The sequence below is a fragment of the Mastigoproctus giganteus genome, chromosome 6 (genome assembly GCF_048544385.1).
Source record: "Mastigoproctus giganteus isolate SK-2022 chromosome 6, ASM4854438v1, whole genome shotgun sequence".
In the NCBI taxonomy this organism is placed as follows: domain Eukaryota; kingdom Metazoa; phylum Arthropoda; class Arachnida; order Uropygi; family Thelyphonidae; genus Mastigoproctus; species Mastigoproctus giganteus.
In genome coordinates, this window is record NC_143580.1 from 228,250,010 (window position 1) to 228,259,213 (window position 9,204).

Sequence of the window (9,204 nt, forward strand, 5' to 3'; positions counted from 1 at the left end):
TAAATAAAAAATGAAATTAAAAAAAAAATGAAAATAAAATAAAATAGTATTAAAAAAAGTAAAATAAAATAAAGAAATATATATATAGATACAAATTAAAAAAAAAAGGAAATTGCTAATAAAATAAATAATAAATAAATAAAATTACGGTGAAGTAAAATTATATAAAATAAAATAAGATAAATAAAAAAAAAACCAGTTGCCCAGACTTTCTTCTATTTTCTCTAGCCGGTACAACTAAAGAAAATAGAAGAAAAGAAAAGACAAAAAATTACGCAAAAGTAAAAATAAAATATCTTAAAAAATAAATAAAAAAAAAAAAAGAAGAGAAAAAGAGAGAAAAAAAAAAAAAAGAGAAAAAAAAATATATAAATAAATTTAAAAGAAAGAAAAATAGATAAAAAAAATTTAAGTGAATTGTCTAAGATTGGATAAATCCAACACCCACTGGAGGCAGTGCAATACCAGTGGGTGCCAGCTTCCTCGGGTTGCCCAGGCCTGAGGGGATGAAAGTAAAAAAAAAATAATAAAATAAAAATAAAAAAAATAAATAAAAACTGGATCTATGTGATCTTCTAAGAGCTATTCAAAGTGACAATATTTTATCTTTGCAAGACACCGCTCACTGTTGAGGCTGACATTATTGAAGGTGCTGGAGGCACCGTAGGAGGTGAAGCTGAAGCAGGATTGGCCAACAGAAGTTTTCTTCTAGCAAATAAATCAAAAGCAAATTGTTGTAGGATTCTAAGGTGTGAGGCAGATGCTACTAGATGTTTTTCGTTGCCAGGTGAGAAGGTGTTTATATAGAGTCTTGTAGGGATTTCAGTAGGTCAGCATAAAGAGGGCAGTGATAAAACAGGTGGTTCCAGTCTTCCAGTTGGAGACAAAGGCAAGAATCGGTATTGCTTATTCTGAACTGAAAGAGTTTGGAGTTGAAAGAGCCATGTCCATTTATGATAAATGATGTGTAGAGGTTTGGAGAGAACCATAGGTAATTTTTCTTGTTGGCAGTAAAGGAGACATCTGGTATAAATTTATATGTAGTTCCGCCTTTAGGGGTGATATCGTCACCATCCACCCCCACACCGGGTGGAAAAGTTGCGGGTTCGAATCCTGTCGATGACGCGAGGAACTTTAGTGGGCTTTTTTCACTCCGTGGCTGAGTTAATCGGTCTCAGGTGTAGATAGCAAGGTTCCTGCCCCCAGAAACTGGGGTTTTTTTTCGTCCAGCAAACAGGCGAATCGACCAGAGAACACACGCAATTTTTTACAGACAAAATAAATATATGGGTAGATGTAATCATTTACAGGGGACCCTAATATCATAATTTTTTTTTTTTTTTTTTTTTTTTGTATATCATTGACAAAACCCCCTGTCCTGGCAGCTTAAATGAATTGCTCAGAGAACTTCATATATGACTGCACAATTACCCCAAGACATGAAGTTCTCTGAGTAATGCTTGGAAAGATAGCAGGAAAATCTCGTCAAACATCCCTGCAAAATACCAACCAGAAGTTTAAACTATTAACACGGATTGAGACCGTACCAACACTTGGTGTCCGGAGTTGCACAGCCCGTTTTTATCGGAGAGTGGCGGCGAATATACCAAATATTACCAATTATAATAAAAAGTGTTCTCATCGTTGCATGGTGATATGAACGTCGAATTGGTACATAGAAATGTAGAATCCAGTTCTGCCGAGTGACGAATCTCGTTAACGTATTCCGATCAGACGGGCGGGTATAGATGAACACGATTCCAAGTTCACTTACGCAACATCTGTTGCGTAAGTGAACTGTGCCAACTATGAAGTTAGTAGGTGGAATTCTGACGTGGCAGCTTTTCATGGTTACCAAGAGCACCATGAAAGTTGAAGCAACTATGACATTTTGGACAGTTCCTCCCTCCATAAGGTGCGACAGTATTCTAGTCCAAATCCATGTTTATTTCTAGAGAATAATATGCCATTCAATACAGCCAGTGTTGTTCAAGACTGATTCATGAACATGAGCCATCCTCCTCGCAACGGGTAGAAAAAACTTTAGTTGGAGTACCGTCGATATCGTGAGGTATTTTTATGGGCTCTTCCACAACATGGCTGAGTTAGTCGGTCTCTGGGAAGGTAGCATTGTTTTACTCCCAGAAAGTTGGGGTTTTCATCCAGAAAACAGAAAATCGACCTCAGAACACGCAATTTATAGTCTATATATACGGAGCAATTTTCTGAGATAAATTTCAGCGAGTCAGTTAATTTGTAATAATTGTGTAGACCATGTCTGCTATAGAAAACTGGTAATTCCGTAAGAATTTTTTCTCTTTCAATCATGGGGTATGCCTCAATAGTTTCCTGTACCTCTTCCATGGGCATTTTCGTACTAAAAATAACAAAGTTCTCCTTGTTAAACAATTTAGCAACAATTAATTGCTTTGTAAAAGAATATCTCTCATCTATGTCAACACTTATGATGATGAGTGCATAATCATGAGTGCTTTTGAAGGATTTTCACAGTACATTGAATTCCTGATTTTTAGAATGGCATTTTAAAAGTTTCCTATATATTCATGTATTTTAACTGCCTCAGTTTCTCGAGATTGCATTTGATTATAAATTACTTCCACGTGAGGCATTTTCTGATGGAAAAGTTCTAACCAGAACTCGAATTTTTCATTACTCAAGATGTGAAAAATTCCAGTTGCTTCTGAAATCGTCTTATCTGCGTTTGCTGCATGCACTTTTTTAAGGATTCAAAATTTTCATAAACGCTGCTCAAGGTGCGTATATTGAAGTTTCATCTTGTAGGGAAAGGTCAGGGAACACGGCTGTCCATAGCTTTCTGAGAACAGAGAGACACTGTGGTGATCTGAGAAAAATTTTGGGATCAACATGATGTTCGAAAAGAATATTCTTGAATCTCAGTTACTACTTGCTGCATTTCCCATCATCAGATTCAGTTGGTGTGCATAGCAGTGAATAAAATGTGCATTTTTGTACATTTCTTTTATTTTATTTCAGAACAATTGCCATTTGTATATGTTCTGAAACATCTGTTGTGTCATCAGCCATGACAGCTACGAATGAAGCTTCTTTAATTTCCCTTTTTATTTCATTTTTATTTGCAGCAAACAATCAAGAATATCATTCTGAATAGTTTTTGAAATGCCTTTAAATGCTGCATTACTTTCTAAATGGTTCTTTAAATTGGAATCTAATGTACAGGCGAAATTTATTAATCCTCCAAATACTCCTGGATTTTTTAGAATCGTCTTTTTCGTCATGTCCATGTAAAGGAATTTCAAACTGTCCACAAAATTTAATGCAGTCTATTATTTTAGATAATACCTCACGATTCTTGGTAACTTTTCTGATATTTTTGCAGATCGAAAGTCTGTAGGCCTCACTAAGCTGTTCTTTAATATTTACGCTTCCTAAAAGCGATAGTGAAATCACATTATCAATATGTTTCTTTGAACTCTCATGTTTTAGAGTTTTTTTTTTTTCATTCTGTTTATGTTTGTAAAGCCACTTTTTGTCCACGTTAAGTCACCTCCGATCAGTAAACATGAAAAACAAAACAATGCATTTTTAACTTCACGACCACAAAGCCAACTTTTCCTTTGGTACCATTCAGTTTTAAAACTGCGAATATATTTCTTATTAATACTTATTCCCCGCTGAGAAATTTGAATCTTTGGTGTGGGGCGGCCTTCTTTTTTAATCGCATTTTTTCTTGGAGAAATAATTGTGAAAAAATAAGTTGCTGAAGTTTATTCACTGTCACGCGAATTACTTCATGGGGAAGCATGGAGGCCATGATCGAATCAAATTTCATAAAATCTGTGTCGTAGAAATAATGTTTGACTTACACATCACCTCATAATATAACTTAAACTTACCAAGTTCAATCTCAATTCGCAATTAAGCTGTAATCACATAATTACACTGTTGAATGTTGAGTATTGACTTAACATTGATATTATTTAGTTACTTAATGGAAATTCGGGCGAATAACAAAAAGACATCAACATTGTGGCTACACACCCATCATGGTTAACGAAATCTGCACCACGCTTTACAGTGACTTTTACTTCTTTCACCCATAAAGTTCCTCACGTCATAGGCCGGATTAGACCTCTGGTTTTTTTCACTCGGTATGGGAAGCATGCTGATTATACTAAATTAGCTACCCTCGAGGGCATGTATTTTGGAAAGTTCTTTATGATGCATTTTGCGCTAAAATTTTAACCCAAAAAAATTACAGGTTAGATACATTAAGCGCTAAAACGACTACAGCTTGGGGTATCTGAATATCTTGTCTGTAATTGTGCGTACGTTTCGGTAGATTGGCTGTTTACTGAATGGAGAATTCTTACTTTTATTAGGAAAAACCATCCAAACTCTGCCTCAGATCCAGGCCATGTTGCATAAAAATTCCTCACGTCATTTTCGAGATTCAACCTCTTCAATGCAGTATGGAAGGACGGTAATTATAATTACTGTGCTAATTGATAGAGCCAAAATTCAAGCAATGCGCGCTTTCAAAAATCACGATTATTTTACCTGCCTTCCCGATTCTTCTTAACGAGAGTGAAGACTTTCTTCACAATCTCTTTATAACTAATAAAAGCACATTTTCATCTTTCCGAATTTGTCAATAAGCAAAATTTCTGTTTTGATGGGGCGAAAACAAAAAGACACCGACATTGTGGCTACACACCCATCATGGGCAACGATGAAATCTGTACTGCACGTTTTACAGTGACTTTGATTTCTTTCACCCATAAAGTTCCTCACGTCATGGCACCACAAACCCTTTGTGGGGGGTGGGTAAGAAGCTATTTTATTTATTCTGAAAATCCTATTCTGAAAGGAGGCCTACAATTATATTATATTATGTTATATTTTTTTTATATCCCCTTATTTTAACCCCTCCCACTTTAACACCTGACTTGATTGATTTCAGAAAATTCCCAGACTCACGGGGACCCCTAATATAATAAGGTATTCTTCCACTGGACTGGCTGAGTTTAGAAATGACAGACACACACACAAGAATGTAGAATATACAAATTTGTTTATTATTGTCATATTATATATAAGAAAATTACAATAACCTTTAACAGAATACAGTATTTAGTTTGACACTTGTTATTTTACTAATTTTTAAATGTGTATATATCTTGTAATTTACAGTCAACCTTGTTATCAAAAGAACTACTAAATCCTAATACTTATATACATCTACATATATATATATATATCACTGTGTCTCTTCATGTTGCTCTACAAAGATTTCAGTAGGTCCGGGCATTTATTACCCCTCACAACGCACAATCTGTCTCTTTGCTCCTTAACAGTCCATGTAAGTCAATAAACCACCATCAGCCAATGAACAGACAAAATATAATTTCATAAGTGCTCGTTTCCCAACTTATTAGGAAATACATATATATTCATTCAAGAATCCTTCCTTGCAAACATGTCAACAGTCAACAATATCCAACAAATTTACTTAGTTACCTTTCCGCTCAATTAATCCACTATTTCACAATTAGGGCTAGATGCTCATTTAATTGTTTACCTGTTTAATCATTTTCTACCCCAAATAAGTCATACTCACAGCAATTTAACATTCACAATAATTCAAGGACAAAATTTTTACTTCCTACTACAGGTTAACTTACTCTTAAATTGCATTACTCTGATCTCTATACTAAATTGAATTATCACTCCTTAAGTATTACACTCGTTCAAATATATATGTATATATATTTAGTACTTTGACATTCTCTCTTATAACTTATAGCGTCCTCCTAGAGTCCTTTTCATTATTAAATTAGTTCCCCTTTTTACAAATTATATTCTCAGTACTTATTCTAACACTTACGCAATGGTCTGGTATTCCTCCCTGCTCGGTCTCTCTTCCTATCTGCTCGGGGTGAGGACTGGAAAACGAAAGGTTGCTCATCCGGGGAACACAGTAATCTATCCTGGGTTTCTCTACCGGGTACTGCACGGCTGAAGATAATACCGGATCTTATCTCCTTTCTTCTTCCATCTGCGTTGCGTCCGAGGACTGGGATACCTTTCGGGTCGACTAGTCACTCAACTGCTCAAACGAGAAATTTGCTTCTAGGGCGTTTCACCATTCTTCCTCCATAGACTGCATTAACTTCTTCAAGGGAACGATACTTCCGACTCTAGACTTTCACAAAATAAATTCTTATAATCAATTCTCCCACTACAGCTTCCATCTCCCCAGGACTGCTTCCACCACAAAAACTCCTCCCCGAATGAATCCGGTATCAATTTTTTCTTCCCTTCTCTCCTTTCTCTCAAATTTCCCACCGCTTTCTTACTGGCCAATCGTTGACTTCCACATCCTTTCATTCGTGATCCTATTCGTCTCCCTTCATTTCCGTGGGCGTGCTTTCTTTTTCCTAGTGTGATCGAACTTCCGATAGACTGGAAATTACTGGATATTTCTAGAATTTAAACGTAAGTTCCGGTCAGCTAAGAGTTTCAGGCTTTCTTTGTGACCTCACCCCCATATCCATTTCTAGTCGCCCACACCTGCTAGAGGTCGAACCGTGAAATCTATAATAGGGCCACTTCCGCACTCAGTGCCCTTTCTATAGTGTATATGCTCCTGTCTTAAGTGGGATTTGTTTCGGTCCATTATGATTGCTTTTACTGACTCGCTTAAGGAATTTTTCCATACAACCGAGATTTAACTAACTGGGTGTGTCTGGAATAACCTTCGAATTTCAGTGTTTCTTAACAAATGATACTTGTCTGAAACTAACTATATACGCCACAATTAATTCTTCCAATATTTAACAAACTTTATTAAATTATTGTAAGGCTGGGTCCTTACATTGCATCTCTCTCCCCCTAAAATTTATATCCCATATATATAAATTTTATACAGGTCCTCAGGCGGATGTGCCTTCTTCCAGGGCCTACTTATTAACTACAATCTATCCCTCCTTCTAAATTTTCTATATACAATTATATACATGACATTACTTAAATTTTTTTTTTTTTCTAAAACTATTCCCATCCCATGTTTTCATTAAATACTGCTCCTAAATACATTTGTTGTAGTCTGTTTGTCTCTTTCAACTTGAGGGCCCTTTCCCCATAGGAAGTTTCAGTTCTGTGGTTCCATGGCCATTCGATTCTCTTCGACTCTGTTGATTCATTTACCCAGTTGTCATTCTTTTCACCTCCACTTTCTTCCACTTTATTTAACAGTTCGCTATCTTCATGTTTCTCTTTATCTTTCTCCTTTACTTCTAATGTTCCCACGTGTAGTGTTTTGGTCCTATTCCGCCGTCTGGGTCCCTTCTTTCGCCCTTTCACATCAATTTTTTCAGTCTCTTTCCACTTCTTTTCTTTCCTTTCAATTACCGAGCTTGATCTCTTGTCGTTTCTCTCACTTACCGGACTTCCATAATTCATCTCTCTCATTTCTGGCCTATCCTTGCACTCTATTGGACCAAATATGAGGTTTCTTGAGCGCCAAGGATAAAATCGACCTCTCTTGATCTTCCATGACTTTCTGGGATCAGTATTCCCATACTTGACTCCCTGATCCACCATCTGAGTCCGGCAGAATCTGGCTATATGCCCATATCTGCTGCACCTATAACACTTCACCTGACCTTGATGATTCCATTTATGTCCTCGATTGGCCAAAACTATTGGTTCTTTATTCATAAACTTACTTCTATGTGTGAGGGGCATCGTCCTTGTGCTGCCTGATTTATTCCTCCCTTTTTCACAGGAATTATTTTCCCAGTGTCTAAGATGCAGAGCATTCATACTTATATGCTGCCCTTGATTTGTGCCCCTGTCTTGGCAGTGTTCATTTCTGTCCCCGTGATATCTATCCCTATACCAGCAGTCTTTGGCCCAGTGATTGCTTCGCCCGCATATATAGCATTTCTTTCCATATCTTTCTCGCCTAACTTCTTTGACTTCCCCTTTCCACCCCTCTGTGTCGTTGTACTTACCTCTTGTGCTCTGCCCCGTTTGCGGTCTTTCACCCCCCTGCCTATTATTTTCATCTAGTGCATTATTTTTCGTGTTTAATTGCTCTAATAATTTATTTAATTTTATTTCCATTCCCGCTATCTGTTTCTCTAGCCCTTCTAGCTTAATTTCGCCTTCCCTTTCTTTATTACCTTTCGGTTTTGTCCCTTCTCCAGTTGATACTATATTTATGTCCCCTCTTGTTGCCCCCCGACCTTGGAGATCTAGCTTTTCCTCATCAGTGGCTAGTTTCATGGCCTCAGCTAATGAATTGGGTTTTCTCCTAAGGATTTCTCGCTTATATTTATCTCTGACCCCCATCAAAAACTGTCCCATCAGGATTTTGTCAAAGGCACTTTTTTCTTTTTCTGATACTTCAGTATTTAATTTTACTGTTAAAAATCTTTTGTAATAGTCCTCTATGCTTTCGCGATTATTTTGACTGTAATTATTTAATATCCCGATCCCTTCCAGAAACGTGATCTTTGGGGAAAATAACTTCTTTAATATCTTTTCAAAATTATCTAATGTTTCTATTTCCATCCCTTGGGTTTCCTCTAAATACCTAGTCTGGGCCCTGCCTTCCAGTTTGAATTCCGCCATCATGACTATTTCTAGTTCCGTTAATTCTTCCTTTTCCTTAATCATTTTCAGTTTTCTCAGAAAATGTTCCACATTTTCTGATGGTTCCCCTTTAAATACTTTTAAAAATTTGCTTAACTTAATTGGGCCCCTATTATCATTCCCTATACTAACAATTGCTTCTCCTGATATCTCCTGCCCGTTGATATTTTCCTCCCTTTCTCTATCCCTACTGCTGTTCGCTCTCCTTGTAGCCATGACTTATCTTTCGAGGTTGGGGTTTAATCTAATTAACTCGTTATTTGTTGTCAATACCTTTCTTATTCTATAACTTAATTCACCTAATTCTAAACACAAGGAAATTCTATTTCAGTACCCACTTTAACTACTTACTTTTTCACTTTTCACTTTCTGGCTCGCCAGCTGAATTTTTTCTATCAGTTTCAGCAACTGGATTACATATATATATACATGTATATATATTTTCCTGTCGTTCTGAACTCAGCCTTCCGTTGTGCAGAATTATCCTGGCTTACGCTCGCCAATTGTGGGGGTGGGTAAGAAGCTATTTTATTTATTCTGAAA